The sequence below is a fragment of the Mustela nigripes genome, chromosome 17 (genome assembly GCF_022355385.1).
Source record: "Mustela nigripes isolate SB6536 chromosome 17, MUSNIG.SB6536, whole genome shotgun sequence".
In the NCBI taxonomy this organism is placed as follows: domain Eukaryota; kingdom Metazoa; phylum Chordata; class Mammalia; order Carnivora; family Mustelidae; genus Mustela; species Mustela nigripes.
In genome coordinates, this window is record NC_081573.1 from 22,210,242 (window position 1) to 22,232,926 (window position 22,685).

A 22,685-nucleotide genomic window follows, 5' to 3' on the forward strand; every position below is an offset into this window, starting at 1 on the left:
GGCAGTCTGAGCTGAGGGTGCTGGCGCGGTCAGGTTCTGGTGGGAGCTCTCTTTCTGGCCCGCAGAATCTGCCTTCTCCCTGTCCTCACACCCCCGAGGGAGGGGAGCACTCTGGTGTCCGCTCTGATAAGAACACGAATCCCCTCATGAGGGGCCCACCCTTGTGACCTCATCCAACCCCAGTCACCTCCAAGGGCCCCCCCCCCTCCTAATACATCATTTTGGGCATTAAAGCCTCAATATATGAAACGGGGTGGGTACAGACGTTCGTTCCGTCCACGACACCTCCTCCCAGACTCCTTTACTCTGCAGTCCCTGCTCCTCACTCGGGGCCCCGGTTTAAAAGTCAGTCTGATCCGCTTTCCTGCAGGCCCTGACCTGTCCCCCCCAACCCCCGCCTAGTGGCCTCCTGTAGCATCAAGGACGAAGCCCCATGACCTAGTGGGTCCAGAAGGCCCTGCAGGCCCGGCCTGCTCTCTCCTGCCCCAGCTGCTCCTGTCTCCCCCTCACCCCCAGGACACGGAGGCACAAAGTGTTTAAGGGACTTGAGATAGCCACACAGCCACAGTAACAGAATGTAATGAGGCCCTGATTTTTCCTCCCTTCCCCCGTTCCCCAGGCCCTGACTCTACAACCCCGAGAGGCAGCCCTTCACCCCGTTCTGCAGGCTGCTGCCCTGCCCCTCCCCCAGCCGTCTTCCACCTCTCGTGGACAATTTCCCTACCTCTTCCCATACCTTCAAAGCTCTCTCCTGTGTGCAGTCCCTTTAGGACCCTATGAGACAGGCACCTAATCAAATAAACACTGTGAGCTAATGGGGGACGGGACTGCCTGAGCAGGTCACACTCTTGTCTTTAACTGGCACTGGGGGTGGGGGGGCGGCTAGTGGGTCTCAATGGAGGACCAGCGCAATGGTGGGGTTCGGGGTAACACATCAGACCCAACTAAATGGTGGTGGTCTGTGAGCAAAAGGTATTTTACTAGGAACTCCTTGTAGTCTAAAGTTGATCTTGGTTACTCAAAGCAAAATAATGAAAGGGGAGGGGCACCTGGGTGGCTCAGTGGGTTAAGCCGCTGCCTTCGGCTCAGGTCGTGATCTCAGGGTCCTGGGATCGAGTCCCGCATCGGGCTCTCTGCTCAGCAGGGAGCCTGCTTCCTCCTCTGCCTCTCTGCCTCTCTGCCTCCCTGTGATCTCTCTCTGTCAAATAAAAAAAAAAATAATAAAATAATAATGAAAGGGGACCTTCTTTACCCCTCAATCAAAGTATGTATTAGGAAAGAGGATCCAGTGACAGGACTGGCCTTGGCCTCAATATGCCCACGTCCCCAGTGGGACTCTGGGAGGCGGGGCTGGGCGTCAGAGCAGCTCCGTTGGCTGGACCCCTGGAAGCCTGGACCTAAAGGGCACCGGATGTGTGCAGACTGGCACAGAGGCGGAGCCTGTGGGTCGGGGGGAACAGGGCAGGTGGAGTGAAACCGACCTCGTCAATGACTCAGCTCAACAAGGCAACCAGCTGTGTGACTGTGTGACTCCCAGTCTGAGCTTCATTTTCACCCCGTCTGAACAAGAGTGAGAGATGGCAGCAAGAGGATACTGCTGCCCAATCTCCAGGACCCCCACAGTTTACTTCCCAGCTGAGCAAGACCGCCCTTGAGAGTACATCTGTGACAGGTGCCCGGTGCAACAGGAGCCTCGGGGCTCTGGGTGAGAGGCCTCTCTGGCCACCTGCTTGGCAGCATGCATAAAAAAGAAAGAGGAGGCCAGTTGGGAGGGGGCCTGGCCAGCCTGGGGCACATAGGAGGGCAGCCTTGGAGCCTAGTTTGCAGTCGTGTTAGCTGTCGTGCCCAGGACTATTTCCAGGGACACTGGGGTCCGTGGGGATGCACCCAGAGCAGGTAAACTTCCTGTTACCTGGAGGTCTGGCTTCTTGGGCAGGTCTGTGTCCCAGAGGAAGGATACTGGCCACACAAACAAGAGGACCCTGGTCTGTGAGACGGTTTTTCTCTTGCTACCCAAGGGGAACTTGACCCTGTGCAACACACCCTGGGCTCATGTGCGGGGTGCTGAGCTTGAGGGAGTCAGCCACATGTAGACACTGGGTTGCCCATAGGAATCTCACCTAGGTGCTTGGCTGAGCTCAGAACCGGCAGGCTCAGCAGAAGAAGCCAACTGGAGAGTGTGTTCCTGGGAGCCAGGAGGCTAAAAGGACGCAGTGATGGGGACAATACCAGGTCAAAGGATGGAGGACATTGAGGTGTCCTTTCTGAGCAGGGAAGCTGGAAGGGACCACTGTGGCGTAAGTCTGGGAAGAAAGATGGGGGCCTCTGCCTATCCCCGGTCCCTGCAGTCCCCTGAGAATGAGAACCTCAGCAGGTCCCCAGGCTCCAGGAAAAGGAACATGGAGGACAGAAGGGGCAGGAAGCCTGGGATGGATGTGTAGATCAGAAGGCAGCTCGTGGCGGGGCCGAAGGGATCCCGGATTGCCTCGTGGAAGGGGCCTGTGGGTCCAGAAGGGGCCAAGGTGATGTGAACATATTATTCTCCATAGAGAACCGGGAGGAATGGGGGCTGGAGGTGGTACTTGGTAAAATGCACCGAGTTTACATTTTCCATCAGTGAGAGGCGATGCTGCCCAGAAGTGCTGGGAGACATAAAGCTCACAGCCCCGAGCTGGCAAAACCACAGTCAATGATCCTCCTGGGCTCCAAGTTCAAGTGCTGAATCGACCTAAAACAAATCCTCCAAATCCTCCCCTTGTTTAAGACTTATTTTTTTAGAGCAGTTTTAGGTTTACAACAAAAGTGACTGACGGCTAGAAATTTGCTGGTTACGCCCTGCCCCTGCCTGGTGCACCTCCTCCCGCTCCCACGCCCACCGCTGCCAGCCGGCCCCCACCGCAGTGGTGCGTTTGTCACTCTGAATGAGGCTGGCGCAGCGTCCTCCCCAGCATCACCGTCTCCGGTTCGCTCTCGGAGCTGTGTGTTCGATGGGTTTTGAAAATGTGTAATGACTGCATCCATTATTATGGTCTCGTACAAGGTATCTGTCCTCTGTGCCCTACCTAGTCATCCCTCCCCGACCTCTCTTTTTAAAAACCACTTTTTCAAAGACCCCAACCTTCACCTAACACTCACTGTCTTGAGTGTTAGGAATTGAGGAACTCCCAGGAAGCAGGCAGGAGGATTTTGACTCCAGGGGTAGAACCATTTACCAGAGAAGCTGCTGGTCTTTGACAAATTTCTCTCTCTCTCTCCTCCAGCAGACCTCATGGGGTCCCTGAATCCATAGAACTAGGAAACCTGGTGAATGCCAAGCTTCCTGCCAATTCTGCAGAAGAAAAGTCTCCACCGTCCCACACAGTCCCATGGCTTCCTCTGCTTAGACAGCACGAGAGCGGGCAGGGACCTTCCCCTCCCCCCAAACTTCTGCCCCCCACTGCTATGACAGGCACAGAGGAAGGGGAAACAGAGACCCCCTCTGTGTGCACCGATGACCCAAACTTCATTTTCTTTTTGACAACAGAATTTCTCCCCGCCCAGCATGTCAGCACCTTGTTCTGACGATAGCACGTCCACCAGTAAAGAGGAGATGGGAAGCAAATTGTTGATGAAGTGAGGCTGAAAATCCTGACGAAGACCAAGGACTTCATGAAGTTGATGAAAATAGTGTTGGAAAGTTTCTGGGATCATGTGGAAAGCCCTGAGCCTCTGGCCAAGTTAGATCAGATAAGGATCAAAAGAAAGAAAATCGACAAAAATGTTGACTTGTAGGAGTTCAAAGGAGAATGATTCGAATATCAAATAGTTGAAGCCTCACATGTTTTTAGAAGAATGATAGTTTTGTGATTACCCTGTGGAAGTCATAAGTAACCTGTCATCATGCCCTTTTGCCAGAAAAGCGTTCCCCCCTAAAAATAAAAGTTATGAATAACAATACGAAAGTTATAAATAAAATATGATGAAATAAAATAAGTAACTTATAAATAGAAAATAGTCGATTCACTCTTTGTCCTAAGATTTAGAACAAAGTGCCCATAATAATCTATATTTTAGTTAAATTTAGTAAAACATTGAGAAAAACCTTATTTTCAATAGTTGACAGGTTCAATTTTGAAGACAATAACCAAATTGTATTTTGTATCCATTTTAAGTGGCTTCTGTTTGGGGCTTTTTGTCTAGTTCTGAGTGAACAAAGATGTCCCAGAGAGTCAGATCTGTTGTTTCTTTTTCTTTTGATTTTTTAAAAAGATTTTATTTATTTATTTGTCAGAGAAAGCGAGCGGGCATAGCAGGCAGAAGGAGAAGCAGGCTCCCCACTGAGCAAGGAGCCTAATGCGGGGCTTGATCCCAGGACCCTGGGATCATGACTTGAGCTGAAGGCAGATACTTAACTGACTGAGCCACCCAGGTGCTGCCTGTTTTGGATTTTAATGAAAATTATCATTTATAACTCATCATATTGGTAACAAAATTATTAATATATTTATTTCTAAATTTTATTTTGAAATTATCTTAAACCTATATAAAAGTTGCAAATAGAATGAACTCCTGTGTATCTGTCCCTCACTCAGATTATCCAAATGTTTTCATGTTACCACATCTGTCTTATCATTCTCTCTTAACTGATAGATAGATAGAAATAGATGTATAATTTCTTTCCTAAAACATTTGAGAATAAGTTGCAGATCTTCCCCTTTCTTTTTACATATTTTTGTGTATATTTTCTAAAAACAGAGACATTCTCTTATACAACCACAGTTCAATTATCAAAATCAGGAATAACTGCTGATATAATAGTGTCATCTAATCTATAGATCTTGTTCAAATTATACTGTAAGTTGCTCTTTTTGACCCTGTGCGACCTACTGATATCTTGGGAGAAGTTCCAAAGAGATAGAAATCCACTCATGTATTCATCCAACCAACCAACCAACCAACCAACTAACTAAGCAACTAACTAACTAACTTTACTGACCCCTTGCCATGTGCCAGGGAACATGCAGGGGTTGGAAACTAGAAAGGGATTCTACATAGACCCTGTCCTCAAAATTTTATTAGGGGTGCCTGGGTGGCTCAGTGGGTTAAGCCTCTGCCTTCAGCTCAGGTCATAATCTCAGGGTCCTGGGATTGAGCCCCACATCAGGCTCTCTGCTCAATGGGGAGTCTGCTTTCCCCTCTCTCTCTGCCTGCCTCTCTGCCTAGTTGTGATCTCTCTCTCTTTCTCTGTGTGTCAAATAAATAAAAAAAATTAAATTAAAATCTTTAAAAATGATTTTATTAAACTAAGAACCAAAATGTCACAAATAAAATAACACCTCAGTACTATCTATCACAATATGGTCTGAAGAGCACAATGGTGCCCCATTATGACATTAGGCCAAGTGGATCTGGTAAGCAGTAAGTGACAAGCACTGGACGTTATAATAAGAAGATGCTTGCGTGCCAATGGTAGAAGGTATACCCTAGAAATATTCAGGGGACTGCCATATTGGCAAGTTTTTTAGAGGTTCCAGTGGCCTGGGACATGGCAGGCCTCCCTTCTAAGGTAAAACACGAACAGTGACAATGTTGTATCATCTCCTACTGAGAAAGAAGCATAGTGCTGGGTGCATTCCTGGGATTCTAGGAGCAACATACTTGGTAATATTTCTCCTAATCCATTACTCAGATGACTTGGAAGTTTGCCATTTTTGTGGGATTCCAGAGCAAGGGAGGGCTATCCAGAAATCTGCCCTTCTACTAAGGTTATGTGCCCTGGATGAACCAATGGTGATAGACTCAGTATCCACTATGATGGAGAAGGGTTCCACCGTATTGAGTCTCTGGAAAGCCCCAGTGGAAGAGTCACCATATTGACCTTCAGCATTCTGGAGAAGGACCGACCATTCCTTCTGCTGCCGATAACTATTCAGTTTGAAAACGAGGTCCTGTTGTGCAACTGGGTCTGGTAGAGACTTAGTACCCATTCATGGGAGAGCAGTGACAGTGCTATTGGGCTAACCGTAATGAGCTGGCAATGGTCAGAGTCATCAAGCCATTGATTGGGAGGGCATAGTAGCAATCCATCATGCGATGAAAATGGCATATTTGGGATCAGGCCCAAGGAAGTCTAGTAGGAACATATAACTTATGTGAACAGGTGGCCTAGACACTTAGATCATCTATCTCTGATGCAATGACATTTCTCCCTCAGCTCACACTTGTAGCGTGCTATGGTTGGAATGTTTGTGCCCCCCCCCCCAGTTCATATATTGAATTCCTAACCTCTAAAGAGGATGGTATTAGTAGGTGGGGGCTTTGGGAGGCCATGAGGATGGGCTCTCATAAATGGGATTAGTCCTCTTGTAAAAGAAACCCCAGAGAGCTCCATAGCCCTTTCCACCATGTAGGGACACAAGGAGAAGTTGACGGTCTGCCACCTGGACAAGACTGTCACAAGACACCGGAACTACTGGCACCATGAGCCTGGACTTCGCAGCCTTCAGAACTATGAGAAATAAAGACTGGCTCTGATGTTTTGTTATAGCAATCCCAAAGGACTAAGATACGGTCTTGTGGGCACATGGTGGGGTGGGGGAATGAGTGTGCCTGTGTCCCGCTGATGGAGGAGGAGAAAACTTGGACCTGGTTTAATATGTGGGCGTTAAGTAAAAATAAACGATTGCCCCCAGGCTGGGACAACAGTGGCACTCACCTTGGGTGAAAAAATTTTCAGTAGTGAATATAAATCTTACTGTAATATTTAAAAAGTCAAAATTAATGCAAAAAAAATCCATGATAAGTAAAATACCAAAATTTGCAATAAACACAGGATCAATAACAGAACTGTGTTGGGCTATTTTGGACCTTGATGCAAAAGGAAAAATCAGTGATACTAACCTATGGCAATGGGCACCAGTACACCAATCTTTGGATTTATGTTAAGGCCCCTCGACCCCAGAAAGCATCTTCTGCGGAGGAAGCACTGGCATCTGGATAGATAAGATGATTCATCCTGTGGATCCACCATAGTTTCATGAATGGCATGGCCAAGGTGACAAAGATCAGGCTCTACATGGGGCCCAACTTACGACTTCCCTCTTATTAAGGATGATCTGGGGGCATCTGGGTGGCTCAGTTGTTCGGTGTCTGCCTTTGGCTTGGGTCATAGTCCTGTGGTCCTGTAATCGAGGTCTGTGTTGGGCTCCCTGCTCGGAGGGAAACCGGCTTCTCCCTCTCCCACTTCCCCAGCTTGTGTTCCCTCTCTCTCTCTCTTTCTCTCTCTGTCAAATAAACAAATAAAATCTTTAAAAAAAAAGTGATCTGGCTACTGTCAGTGCTGAATACCTTATCTGCCAAGAATTTAAACCACTCCTCTATACAATACCATTTCTTAAGGAGACCAGGCCACTGATGAGAAATTAATTACATCAGATTCCTTCTGCCCTAGAGGGGGCAGTGATCAGTCTTTCTGCTGGAACTCACACCTCTTCTAGATATGGATTTCCTTCCCTGCCATGGCGCCTTCACCAGCATAACCACCCAAGGCCGTACAGATGCATGGTTTATTGGCATGAGGTTCAAACATTGCCTCAAGCTTAAGATCTGTTTTACAACAAAGGATGTGGGCAGAGGGCTCACGACCACAGGATTTGTCCAGAAGCAGCTGGCCTGACGGAAAATCAAAATGGCTTATTAGAAGACCATGAAGGGGAGATCCTGGGGACAACACTCTGTGTAGTTGGGGAGCTATCCTTTAGACTACAGTATATGTGCAAAACCACATGTTGGTCCTACGCTGAAATATATGGGTCTGAGAACCAAGGGGTGGGGGTTAGAGTGACTTCTGTCACCATCACTCTCGGTGACTGACTTAAGAAATCTGCTTCTTGACCCCACTCCTTGGGTCGCGTGCTCTCTGGCAAATTAGTGGTCTTGATTCTTGATGAGGGTGGAGGGAGTGGAGGACGCACTCTCCCACTAGGGGGCATCATAAATGTCATTGAATTTAAACACATAACTACTGCCTTGTCACCTTGGGTTTCACAGGTAAGTGGGGAGAGTGTGTGGGGGGGGAGGACTGGCTAGCACAACTAGATTTCTACATGCAAAAGAATGAAGAGGGACCCTCTACCTCACATTATACACAAAAATTAACTCAAAATGGATCAATGACCAATGCATAGAAGAGCTAAAACTATAAAACTCTAAAAAGAAAACATAGGACTAAATCTTCATGACCTCGGATTTGGAAATGGGTTCTTAGATTTTGACACCAAAAACAGGAGCAACACAAGAAAAAAAATAAATTGGGCTTCATCAAAACTTAAATGTGTGCATGAAAGGACATTAGCAAGAAAGAGAAAAGGTAATCTATGGAATGGAAAAATATTTGTAAATATACATCTCATAAGAGTTTAATATCCAGAATACAGTTGACTTTTGAACAAGGTAGGGGTTGGGACACTGACCCCAACATAGTTGAAAATCTACGTATACCTTTTTTTTGAAAGCCTTTTTTTAAAAAAGATTTTATTTATGTATATGTGAGAGAGAGAGAGCTGGGGGAGAAGTGGAGTAGAGGGACAAGTAGACCCCATGCTGAGCTTGGAACCCCCTCTGGGCCTCTATCCCATGACCTTGAAATCAGGACCCAAGCTGAGACCAAAGATTGGCACTCAGCTGACTGAGCCACCCGGATGCCCCCTAAAATCCATGTATAACTTTTGACTCTCAAAACTCAATTTTTAGTATCCTACTATTGACCTTATCAATGACATAAACAGTCGATTAACACATACTATGCATTATATACTGTATTCATAACAACAGGGTCAGCTGGAGAATAAAAATGTTATTAAGAAAATCACAAGGAATGGGGCACCTGGGTGGCTCAGTGGGTTAAAGCCTCTGCATTTGGCTCAGGTCATTATCTCAGGGTCCTGGGATCAAGCCCCACATCAGGTTCTCTGCTCAGCAGGGAGCCTGCTTCCTCCCCCTCTCTCTGCCTGCCTCTCTGCCTACTTGTGATCTCTGTCTGTCAAATAAATAAATAAAATTAAAAAAAAAAAAGAAAGAAAATCACAAGGAAGAAAAACTACATTCATAGTCTGTAATATATTTATCAAAACAATCCACATGTGAGTGCCTGGATGGCTCAGTTAGTTAAGCATCTGCCTTTAGCTCAGGTCATGATCTCAAGATCCTGGAATTGAGTCCCGCACTGTACTCTCTGCTCAGCAGGGAGTCTGCTTCTCCCTCTGCGCTCTCCCCCCCTCCTCTCAAATAAATAAAAGTCTTTTTTTTTTTTTAAATCCACATGGAGGGGACCCACACAGTTCAAAGTGTGTTTTTAAGGGTCAGTCATATATAAAGAGCTTCTGCAACCCAACAACAGAAAGACAAACAACTCAATGAAAAAAATGGGCAAAAGACTTAATAGACCTGACCTTATAATAAGCAGGTCTGAAAGATGTGAAAAGATATTCAACACTAGTCCTGAGGGGAATGAAAATCAAACCATTAACAAGATAACACTTCATGCCCAGTAGAAAGGCTAGTATAGAAGAAAACACAGAACAAGTGTTAGTGACAATGTAGACACATTGGAGCCCTTGAGCACTGTCAGTGGGAAGGTACAATGACACACCTGCTATGTAAAACAGCAATATGGTGGGTCATCAAAAAATTAAAAATAGAATTGCCAGCAATTTCTTTTGCAGGTATATATCCAAAAGAATTGGAAGCAGGGACTTCAGCAAATACTTGTATGCCAATGTTCTCTGCAGCACTACTCACAGCTGCCCAAAATGTGGGAACAACACAAGTGTCCGTCAACAGATAAAGGAACAAACAAAAGTTTGTGTTGACACACAATGGCATATTAGTCAGCCATGAAAAAAGAACGTGATTCTAAGACATGCTGTGACACAGATGAACCCTGGAAATACTATGCTGAGTAAAATCAACCAGCCACACAGAAGGACAGAGATCGTATGATTCTGCTCATACAGAATACCTAGAATAGGCAAATTCACTGAGGCAGCAGGTACATTAGGTTACCAGGGGCTGGGGGAAGGGGGAATGAGGAGTTATTACTTAATGCATATAGGGTTTCTGGTTGGGTGATTTAAAAAAATGTTTTGGAAGCAGTGGTGATGCTTCTACCATATTGTGAATGTAATTAATACCATTGAACTGTATACTTAAAAATAGTGAATTTTGTGCCGTGTGTACCATAATAGTGAAAAGTGACGATTACAGTAGAGGGGAAATCAACCCTGGTTCTCATGAAGGATAGCGATGTGGCTCCACAGTGAGGGCGGGCCAGGCGTGTCCCAACAGAGGGGAGTCACTGGGGCATCTCCTGGCAAGGTAACTGGGTGATTACAGCAACCCTGGGCTAAAATGGGCAAGTAAGGAGTGAGAAAGCTGCGGGTGGATGTGTGGTCCCCTTACTAGGCACGCGGTTGAGACCAGCTGCAGTGCTGGCCAAGAGGGAGGAAATCTAGAATGGCTGGAATGGGAGGGAGGTGGTGAGTATCACTTGTGGCTCTAGGGCCATCTGCAGTAGAGATTGTGGCTGGTCTCCGCCTTCAAGACTCGGTGGCAGATTGGAGATACTGCGGGGCACGAGTGTGTCTGAGGGGTAGGAGGTGGACTGTCTCAGACATGTCTTATGCACTGCCCCACGTACCCCTGGCCTCAAATCTGACGCCAGCTGCAGCTGGGGTGTGAGCCTCAGCTTACCCTGTGCTGATAGCTCCTTGTCTCAAGGGTGCTTTTTGCTTTGGGCCCCAGGGTTTCCCTAATGCCATGGCAGGGGATCCAGAAAGAGCCCGTTCAGCATGCACGGCACAGGTGCAGTCTAGAAGAGCAGGAGATTATCAATCATGGGAACTTTGGGGGGATTTGAGGGGGGTCCGGGGTGTGGTGGGGTGTGGTGGAGGTAGAGGGTGGGGGATTGGGGTGGGGTGGGGTTTACGTGGAGAGCGGGGGTGTGGAGTGGAGAATGGGGAGTCTGGGGTTGGGGGGAGGTGGAGGGTGGGGGACTTGGGGTGGGGGTGCGGTGGGGGTCTAGATTGGGAGGCTGTGGCAGCATTGGTGGGGGTGGGGTGGAGGGTGGGAGAAGCAGAGAATTCTGGGAGGCCTTTTGCACGCTGCTGGGAAGTCTGCACGGGGCTGAGCCCTGGCTGCCTACAGCAGTGGACCCCGCAGCCTTGATAACTCATCCTTGCCCCGGCTTTCTCTCCTTCCCTCCCATGCCCCTTCCTCCCGTTCCTCATCCCTGTTCCTGGGGTAGCCTCTCCAAGAAGCCATCCTTGTTCAAGGACTTTTCTCGGGCTCTGCTTTTGAGGAAGGACCTAGGTTGATACAGTGTCTCCAAATTCCAGCTTCCCCTGGAAAAGCACTGAGATAGATGAGCGGGATTTCTGTCTAGTTAAAAAGGATAAGAACACAAAGTATTTAAGATCCATGTTTGTTATACAGACCTGGGTTCTAGAACTTGTAGTCAGTCTGGAAGTTCTGGGGAATCCCAGGATGTGCATATTTATAAAATTGGGCATATAGAGAATAATCCCATCACAGCAAAAACGGTGAAGAGAGGAGTCATTGTGGCTGGACAGTTCCTACCCAAGTGACAGGCTTCCTCTGTTGGGTTCAAGTCCAGAGCGGCACCCCGGAGCTCCCTGCAGCGCCGATGCTCCCGGATTTCCTGATCTCTACCTCCCCCTCGTGGTGTCTTCGATTCACGCTCTGAGCTTAGCCGCGAAGCTCAAAAACCTGGCCTCCACAAAAACTAGGATTAGTGGAAATGGGTGGCAGAAGCTCCTTTTAGAGCCTTTTCTCTGGAGAGAAATCATCAGGTGTTTAGAATAAATTATCATGTCTTAGGCTTTGTTGGTTCCCCCCAACAAATAACCGTTGAGTGTCCGAGGGTCCTGCAGAGCAGGAGATTTCCAAGGAAAATGTAACCACCTTTCCACAGATGAACAGCAAAGGAGGGAGTTAATGTAGTATCCAAGCAGGTGTGTGCAGGGAAGACAGATGCCACTGTTTGCTTCAATCCCAGATCGGAATTCATCACCCTCCCCAGCTCAGGGACAGATACAGGGAGCATATGCTCCCCTCCTAGTTTGCCCAGGATCGGTTTCAGTGCATTTCAGTACAAGGTGATGTGAACTGTCCTAAATGTCTTATAAAACGAAAAGACAACTTTGCCTTAACTGGGGCTTAGCAGCTTTAAATTTAGTTGGGTTAAGGCTTTAGCATACTCCAGTGGGGCCCATTCTCATACACTTTGGGTAATTCATATGCATGAGAAGACGTTATCATTTTTGGTTCCATTTTGAAAGGAAGTATTAAGGGCGAGAATTTGATTTTAAGTGATGGGAAGGAAAAAAAAAAAGGTGTGAATTTAGCTCCAGACTCTGCAGAGGATGAAAGAAGATGTTATATTTCTGTTTGAGACGTTGCAAATCACTGCAGAATGCCCTCTGATCTTCTCCCTCAGTCCACCTGTCCACAAAATGGCTGGGACTCACACTGCTGGGCCACCTCTTCAAAAAATAGTCTTTGGAGAACACACAATCTTAGAAAACTCCTCAAAACACCGCAGGGACAATAAACTGCTCTGCAAAGTGAATACACCAAGAGATCTTTCTTAAGAAGTACTCAAGTTCAAAACTTCAAAACCCTCAGATTGTTGAAGGGGGGAGTGGGAGGTTGGGGGAACCAGGTGGTGAGTATCAGAGAGGGCACGGATTGCATGGAGCACTGGGTGTGGTGCAGAAACAGTGAATACTGTTACACTGAAAAGAAATTAAAAAAAAAAAAAAAAGATAAAGACCAGTTTAAAAAAAAAAAAAGAAGAAGAAGAAGCACTCAAGTTTTGGGACTCCTGGATGGTGCAGTCAGTTAAGCATCCAACCCTTGGTTTCCATTTAGGTTACGATCTCATTATCTCAATCCTGAGATCGAGCCCCATGTCAGGCTCCACACTCAGGGGGGAGTCTGCTTGAAATGCTCTCTGCCTCCCCTCTGCCCCTTTCCCCCTAAAATAAAGAAATAAAATCTTAATAAATATATAAGTACTCAAGACTTGTCAGTTTTCTCAAGATGATTCTTTCTTTGTGTTAATCAGCAGTCTGTGGGCATGCATGTATATCTATGAGTGGCTAGAATTAAAAATCGCTAGTAAACAAACCCATAATAATTGACTAGGATCCTTGTGTCTTCTAAGAGGAAGGGGGTGTTGCATAATTCATGGAATACACTAAACCGTTATACCCATGGCGGCCCTCCATTTAGAAGAAAGGCCGGCACCAAGCCTTAACATGCAACCACGCTAAAGATGAGGTGTTCGTTTGGAGCTTTGGACCCCCAAATGCTGACAACTGGCATGGATGAGCGTCCAACTGACACCAGCTACAGATGGGGGGAACCCAGCAAGACTGTGGGATTGCACCGAGGTCAGCCCATCAGGAAGAGAGTAGCAAGGTGGGGAGAGCCTTTCAAGAACCAGGAAGTCTCAGTAGTCTCTCTCAGGCCACTTGATGGCTCATGCTCTCACCTCTCACCCTCTCTGGTTGCTACAAACCCTCAAAGTCTGGGGCACCAAGCACTTTGTATTAGAGAGGCTTTGGGGATGTCCTGGGAAGATCTGGACTCCCCATTCATTCGGGCCAGGCAAGCTGAGCAGAGAGGACTTCTGATGCAGGAGCTGAGACAAGAGCTTGAGAGAGGAGCCTGAGAGATGAACCAGGAGGACACAGGTTCCTGGGGCTCCTGCTTTGTCCCCCCACCCCTGTCTGGCAGTCTTTAGGAAACTGTGCTGACATTCTACTGTAAGTGGACTGAGAGATTCAGCCACGTTTATCTATTAACATGAAGAGTGACTTCTGTTAAACCGGAAAGGCTTGCAGACACCAAAAAGGCTGATAAGTATTAAGTAACTATTATAAATGATAGTCAGTAGTGAACACCATATTTGTACTAGTCATTCTTTACGTGCCAAAGATATGGGGTAAAGAAGACAGAAAATTCCTCTCCAACCCGTGGATCTCACATTCGGGAGGGGGAGTTGTGTAGATGGGGGGTGCCCCATGAAGAGTGTGATGCTTTCAAAGTCATTCTTATCCAGGCTGTTTGTCTACTAAAAGGTGTGGCTTGCATCCCCCTCATTGCAATGCATAGCTCCTTGCAGATTTCCGATTTCCTATGAAGGCATGCAAATCCTCAGCTATGGCCCTCAGGGCTTGGTGTCCTTTCTGAATCCCTAATTGACAGCACCAGCTATAGTCTTCTCTATCGCACTATTGCCATCCATTTGTCTCCTTCTGTCTTTCCTCTCCACAACCTGAGGGACCCACACTGAGGACTCTTCCCTCTCTTCACTACTGTTCTATTCCCCAATCTGGAAGGAGGTGCTGATCCATGTTGGTTGGACAGATGGCTGCCTTGGCCATGACATGGGATACCATTAGCAACAACTGACCACTTGGTTTGCATTGGTTACAAAATAAGAAATGGTGGATTTAGCCATGTAGTACTTTCCTCCAGAGCCTCCAAACACCCCTGCCAAATCATATTAACGATAATCACTTGTGGTGACCAGTGTCCAAGAGAGCTCTCAGTGATCCTCACATACTGGATTCATACCTTTGTGTAGTCACTGCCACATTGACAAATGTTGGGCTGCATGACCATGATGTTGAGGAAGTGACGGTGTAAAACTTTCAATGCTAGATCATAAAGAGATGTGGCTTCTACTCTGCGTCTTGGATCATCTGCTCTGGAGGAAGCCCACTGCTTCGTCATGAGGATGCTCAGGCAGCCCTCTGGAGTGGCCCATGGGTGGAGAAGCAGATGCCTGCAACAGCTGTGTAAGTGTGCCATGGGGGAAGCCCATCCTCCAGCCCCAATCGAGCCTTCAGATGATGGCAGTCTCATGACAGAATGCCAGCTAGAACGGCCCAGGAAAGGCACTTCCAAATAATTGAGCCATAGAAACCGTGAGATGAATGAGCCCTTTATTGTTGTCTTAAGCCACTAAGTTTTGCATTAACCCATCATGCAGCAATAATCACAGACAAGGTGGTGTTGGTTTTTTTTTTTTTTTAAAGATTTTATTTATTTATTTGACAGAGAGAAATCACAAGTAGATGGAGAGGCAGGCAGAGAGAGAGAAAGGGAAGCAGGCTCTCCACTGAGCAGAGAGCCCGATGCGGGACTCAATCCCAGGACTCTGAGATCATGACCTGAGCCGAAGGCAGCAGCTTAACCCACTGAGCCACCCAGGAGCCCTGATTCTTGATCCAACTATTGACATTTCCTTGGTCTGGTGTATAATTTAGAAAAGGAACTTTAGAAAGTGTTACATTTTTTAAGTTGTAACATCAAACCTTGGCAGTGTGCTCACTTTGCAAATACGCTTCAGAGAAGCTCCTCAGCCTCCAGCTCCTTCCCAAGACATGGCTGCCCCTGAGGCTCCTACACAGATTCTGGAGCTTTCCCTGCAAGAAAAGTAGGCTGAACAAAGTGAGAGCATTGGTGGTCTAGCTTATTCCCACAGCCGAGGTGGACAGCAGGAGTTCGCTGTCTGGCTCAGAGAACCGAAGCTGGGATCTGGCTGGGAAGAGACCATCCCTTTGCCCACTGTGCATCCTGATCCAGGCTGAATTATTTCAATGATAAAGGGAAGGAAGGCTGTATGTTATCTAAATAAAACAAAAATTCAGCCACAATTCATTTTTACTGAAACAACATGCAAATTACTTGCTGGACCTTAGCATAAAGCAGCAAAGTGAAAAGGAGGGGCCTTGGGAGTGAGGACACATTCCTTGAACAATCCCCACACACGACTTTCCACTGGGGCTTTATTGCTTGTCAGGTGCACACTGGCCGGGCTGGACCCTTTGTCTTGCTTGCTTTGCTGAGGTAGGAACCAGTGCAGCTCCCCCAGGGCCTTTGTTTTTAGTATGAAGCAAAGCGGGGTCCCCCAACCCCAGACCATGGTCGTGCAGGAGCTGAGGTCCCTTCCTGTGCCTTCCACAGATTGTCTGTTTCCTTATTGGAAGCTACTTTGTTCCCATTGTGTGGGCCCTGTGGTCGTTGAGGTTCCTGGGGATGCTTTGAGGAGCTCACCTGAGAGAAATGCCTTGGCTCCTCAGATCACTCTCCATGCATCCCAGGCTCTGACAGGGCCACCACCAAGGCCATGAAGGCAAAGGCCTCTGATTATCAGGGTGGGACTCTGCGGGCCCCGCTGTCCACCAACAGGGGCAGGCTCTTACCTCGGACTCCACTATAGCAAAGCTTGATGGCAACTGAAAAAGAAAATCCTGGGGGTGGGAATTTCAACCAAGGAAGGGGAAACAAGTACTTGAGGCCCGGTCTGGGCTGGAAGTTTGGTCATGGTCAGAGGAGGGGGTCCTGGTAGAAATGACTGCTGGGGGTGCTGGACGTCCTCTCTGCATCACGGAATTCCTGACCCACGGAAACTGCCAGAGATGGTAGCTGTTTATCTTCCCAGACCTTCACCCCAAACTCCCGTCATCAGGGCCTGAGCACTGAGGAGAATGGGGCATCATATACCCCAGCCAATAAACACCCATGGTAATAGGGTGAGTCTGTGTTCTCACAGCTGGAAAGGGATGTGTGCCCAGAGGACGCCTGTCCCCTCTGGTTTCCATCCTGACATCAGGCATGTTCTCCCCAAACACAGTTGAAATTTTGGGGTGGACAGCCATCTGTGAGATGGGAAAGGATATGGAAGAGAAGGTGAGACCCCAGGTACCTCCTAACACCGCTGAGCCTCAAAGGAATGCTCTGTGAATTCCAGGGTGCCTCTCTTCTAGAAGCTCCAAATATGGGATTGTTTTCATGATGGAGAATTCCCAGAACATTCTCCTGTCTGCTTGTGCCCATATTCATGATGTGTGCCTGTGTTTTACCCACCTCAGCTTCCCTGCTCCGTCCCTCCCAGCACCCCCAAGACAGTGGCCTCCATCCTCCCTACTAGAGAGTGTGCTATGGGGGGAACAGAGGCCGGGAAGATAAGAGATTTGGGGTTTTGTTCTGTTTCTGTTACTAACAGTGTAACTAACCATGGAGAGTCCTCTCCTTTCTTGGGGAGTCCAAGAAATCATCTGGGAACCAGGGCCCCTAGAAGATTTGAGCTCTGTCTAGTTAAAGACTGTGATCGGGGAGCCACGGCTCTCCCAAGGGCTCAGGACCTGTGCCCCCACTAGCAGTTCTGGGCTGTAAGCAGAGAGTGTGTTTCACCAGGGACGTGTGGAAATGGTGGCTGGTCTCAGAGGTGGTCTGATAGTGTGGGAGTGTGTGGGCAGGTATTTGGAGATTTTCATGGTCCTTAAATCTTTTCATTGTGGAGAGGTCCCCTGGGCCTAACTTTAGTTAGATTTGATGTCCAAGGTTTGTGAGCCTTCCTGGAGGTGGTGAGTTCCTGGCAGCTAAGACCATCGTGCTGCAGTCAAGGAACGTGCTTCCAGATCCAGGCTTGGCTTCCAACAGCTGGGGGTCTGAGACCAGTGAATTAAGGCGGGGACTCCTGCCCCCTCCCCCTTCCACTTTTCCACTCTCACAGTGGACTAACATCCGAAATAGGATATTGCTTAATTGAACTATGCCCCAAGTTCCAAGGTCTCTATCCTATATTCACTAACACTATTTACTCCTTCTTGAAATACTGTTTATCAGGCTCATTCAATACAAGATCTCTGGGTATTTCTTCAGCAATAAATAAACAAATTCAGTGCTATCCACTAAATTGTGTGTCCCCAAATTCATGTTGAGGCCCTAGACCCAGTTTGACTGTCTTTGGGGATGGAGCTGATAAGGGGGTAATTAAGGTTCGAAAAGGTCCTAAGGTAGGGCCCAATGTGATAGGATTCCTGTTCTCAGAAGAGACACCAGGGACATGGATCCTCCTTCCCTGACACAGACACAAAGAAGAGTCCTACAAGCCCACCGCAGGATGACAGGCCTGCAAGCCAGAACGTCTCTGAATGAATCCTGCCTTGCCAGCACCTCGATCTTGGGCTTCCAGGCTCCCGAACCATGGGGAATCAGTGTTGATTAAGGCCCCCAGTCTATGGCAACTTGAGCAGACTGAAGCACACACACGTGTACAACAACACAGCTGGCAGGTTAAGGAAACCGTGTGCACCACATGCCAACAACACGGAAACAAACACACACTAGGGGGACTCGGCCACAGTCTGTACGGAGCAAACAAACAGAAAAACAAACAAACACCCCATATTCTGCCACGGAACAAATACCCGGACACACCAAAGTTTAATACAGAAAACAAAAAACAACCAAAGCAGCATTAAAGTGAAAACTACTGGGGAAAGAGAATTTCCATCCTATGAGCAGTTTGAAATAAAAACTCCAGAATCATAATAGTGACCCTACCATCATTTTCTGTAATAAAAAATTATAACAGATATGACAATACAATAAGAGTCCCATTGTTCCAGAAATTGTTTTCTAACTGAAACAGGATAATTATAGAAATACCTGCGTGATAATTGCGTGTTCAACCGAACCATTGAAAATCATTCTTGTCAGACTGGAAATAAGTCTTCCCCATACAGAGAACTCTTCAGTGAGATCTCAGATGGAAGACAAGGTGGGGTTTTGTTCCCAAGTCTTTTATAGCAGCATAATCTTCCAGAGCCCCCTCAGGGCATCTCCAGCTCATCTCCAAGAGCCCATCCGGCTCTGAGTTCCACACTGATTTGGAATACTAAAATCTGACGGTAGATTTTCAAGTAGGGCACCTCTCTATTCTTTCAACAAACAGATTTTAGGGTGAGTCTCAGTTCTATCGAGTTCATTTTGTAAATTCTAATTTGGAATCTCTAGCTTTTAGAGCAGCAGACCCCTGGAACATTCTGCAGAGATCCACTCGTGCTTTGAAGGCATTGCTGGTACCATCAATCTCTCCCCACTTTGTAGTGTACAAGGCACTTTCCGCTCTGCTCTCATCCGTCCTCACAGCAATCCCAGGGTGTTGAGGGCAAGGGTTCTTATCCTCATTTCATAGCTGAGGAAACTGGGGACTGTCTGGATGGAAGCAGGGGCAGGGGATTTGTCTGGAAACTGCATTCGCACTGTAAGCACGCTGTTTTTCACTTAGCTCGTAAAGGAAACAGACAAAAGCAACAGAGGAGAAGGGAGCCAGAGGGCCTGTGAGCTGTCCCCTGTCACCTGACTACTGACTGCTGATGCTCCATCCCGGTAACTCGGTGCTTGCAGGGCTGGGAACCTGCAGGAAATTCAGGCAGCAGTGATGGTGGCTGAGGGACCGAGTGAGCGTGCAGGGAAGACATAGGAACAACAACAATGATAATAACAACACACCGTGGCAAATATGCAGACAGGCGCTAATGACCGAGGGGCAGGATAGCGGTCTGCAAATATCTGAAGGACGTAAACACCAAGGAAGAGAATAACTTAAACATTCAGAAGAACAACGATGAAGCCGGGACAGGCTCATTACCACCCCCAAAGCCAGCTTGTCTGGCAACAGTCCTTGCAGAACGCAGCTCCTCCAAGACCAAAGGCAGCCGTCCCGAGGGTCCCTCTGCGCACGGCGACTTTGACACAAGGCTGGGCTGAGCCTGTAGTTTCCTTGTGCCAGCACGGACCATGTGCACACTCACGTGCTTATCATCACGGCTGGCATTTGTTGACTTCCTGGTGTTTGGCGTTGAATTGTGTCACCCCAAACGGATATTTGTAGTCCTAACCCCTGATACTAGTAAATGTGACCTTATTTGACAATAGAGTCAGCAGGTGTAATCGAGTTATGATGAGGTCTCCAGGGTGGGCGTTCAATCCAGGGTGGGTATGACTGGTGTCCCTATAAGCAGAGGGAACCTGGGGTGCAGACACAGACACACAGGGGGATGGCATCAGATGACAGATGCAGAGACACAGATTCAAGCCAAGGGATTGCCAAGGAATGCCAGCAACTCCCAGAAGCTAGGAAGAGGCAAGGAATGATTCTCCCCCACAGATTTCAGAGGGAACTGGGGCCTGCAGACTCGTGGACTCATCTCCAAAACAGAGACAATAAAGTCCAGTTTTAGGCTCCCCACATTGTGGTTCTTAGTTATAGGGCCCTAGCAAACTAATGAATCAATCCTCCTGATAGGTGCCTCCCACTGCACTGAACACTTCACATACCAAAAAGATGGCATGAATCCTGGGGAAAAGACTGGGGGCTGCGGAGATCTCTTCCACCCTGGGACCAAGGAAGGAAGTGGGTCCTAGGCCCACCATATGGGGCTGGAACTTCTCCGGACCCCAAACCCTGGCTCTCTGGCTGCCTTGGGAAAAATGACTGTCTACTAGTCTGGATCCAGAGTCCTGGGGCCCCTAAGCCTTCTTAGAGGTAATTTAAAGTAAAAAGAACATAGATCATAAGACTTTAGTTTTCAAAGTGACATCAAGCTTACTCATGCTTAATTAAGAAGTCACAGGGGTTTTTTCTGTGTGTGTGGCCCATGTGTGGCATTATCCAGCCCTGGGGCTGAGTGGGATTATCCTGAAAAAGCCACATAAGTTAGGAGCTGCTGACTGGAACTCTGGAAAAGGTGGGGGGAACCAGGCTCTGGCCTCAGAGGGCCCCGTGGCCCCCACACTACACTCTTCGCATCTAGCCTCTGCCCTCCACCCCAACCCACACACATGCTAGATGGACACTTCACCTTGCGTATTCCTCAAGCCTGCAGATGCTTCCTGGGGACCCTGTCTCCCTTTGGCCTTTGATTCAGGATCTCTGACCCTTAGGCCTAGGGCTGCTCCTCCCTCCCCTCACTCAGCAGGCCCAGGAGAGAGCCCAGGGACCTTGGGAAGCTCAAGGTGCTACGTTAATGTTTGGAGAATGTACGGGCCCAAGTCCCTGCCAGCTCTGTGAATGCAGCCTCGCATGCTGGGGGATTCTTGGGCCCCCAGAATGGTGGATTGTGGATGGTGGGTTGTGACAGTGGGGGTAGGATCTGATTTCCTGCCTCTCTGGACACGAGGCTCACTTTTGGGACTCTGGAGATGTTTTTCATTTTCACACACTATGGTATAAACAAAAATAATCTAGATCCCTACATGTTACCTCCTTTAATCTTCAGAATAAACCTGAGGGAAGGCACGATTGTTGTCATTTCCCAAATGAGCAAACTGAGGCCTAGAGAAGCTGAATGACCCTCCTGAGATCACTCAGCCAGACCTCAGCATGGTAAGCATGATGAGAGCACTGTCTGGATGCTGGGTCAGTGTGCAGTCCCCATGATGGGGACACCACTGTGTACCCGTCATTCACAGGACCACGCTGCAGGAGGCCTGGCTGTCACTAGGAGACTGTGGTATCATGTGTTACATCCATGGGCTTTGGAGTTGGCTTCCATTTTATGACTTCATTCATGTCAGAATGAAGGTCCCAGGTTGTCGACAGGTGCAACGGTTTACTGGACTTCTCACAGCTCATCTTCTCTGGAGGGCCCTGACTTTGCAGTTTTTTTTCCCTTCCAGCATCTTTCCTGTCTACCAGTGCTCCCCTTCCCACCTCTGGGGGAGTCAGCAGCCCAATTCTTTAAGAAGCCGCTAGAGGGAGCTCCCCACAGAGAAATGGGAGAATCTCCCCCAGGCCTGAGCTGGAGATGCTTGAGCTATTCTTGCCTCAGTGAACTTCACTGTTGAAAGTCACCCAAACTCAAGTGTAAGCTGCTGTTCAGAAATGGGTGGGGCTATTTCACTGTGGCCAGGAACCCTGGTTAATGCTTGAGCCCCTTTCTCACCATGAGGACAGGAGGGATAGGGAACTAACAAAACGATAGTTAAAGGGTACAAAGTTTCAGTTCTGGAAGATAAGTAAGTGCTTATCTACACAGCATACTACCTATTATAATAGCCTATAGCTATAAATAAATATAAATAATAAATATAAAATAATAGCCTATAGCTATTAATATTGTTGTATACTGAATGTGTACTAAGGAGGGTAACTTATAAAAAGTGTTCTTACTGCAGGCACACACATACACACAGAAGTGATAATAATAAAAAGGGCAGGAAGAAACTTCCAGAGTGATGGATAATTTTATGGTATAGACTGGGATGATGGTCTCACAGGTGTACACTTAACCACAAACTCATTGAGTTATATACATTAAATACGTACAGCTTTCTGTAAGTCAGCAAAAATGAAACTTTTTTTTTTTTAAAGAAATATCTTATTGGGGCACATATACACTGCAGTATGTGTGTGTGTGTATATATATGTGTGTGTGTGTGTGTGTGTGTATACACACATACTCCCAAAGTACCTTCCCATTTAAAAGAGGAAAAAAGAAGAAAACAAAACGATGACTCTGGCCGTTGAAAGAGGCCCATCCGCCGGGTGCGCAGGGCATCCAGGAAAGCCAGGCCGAGCGCTGGTTACCGCGAGGGCTTTGAACCAGCTGGACCCAGGTTAGAGTCTGGACCCTGACACTCCCTACCTGGGTGGCCTGGGCAGACTAACCCCCCTGCCTCACTTCTATCCGTCAAGTGGCAGGGGCGACCATGCCTAGGTGGCAGGATTAAGTGTCAGGGCTCATCCATGGAAAGCCCCCAGAGCCTTTTTCAGATTTCTGATGGTTCAAGGCCAGCCTCTGTGTGTGTGTGTGTGTGTGTGT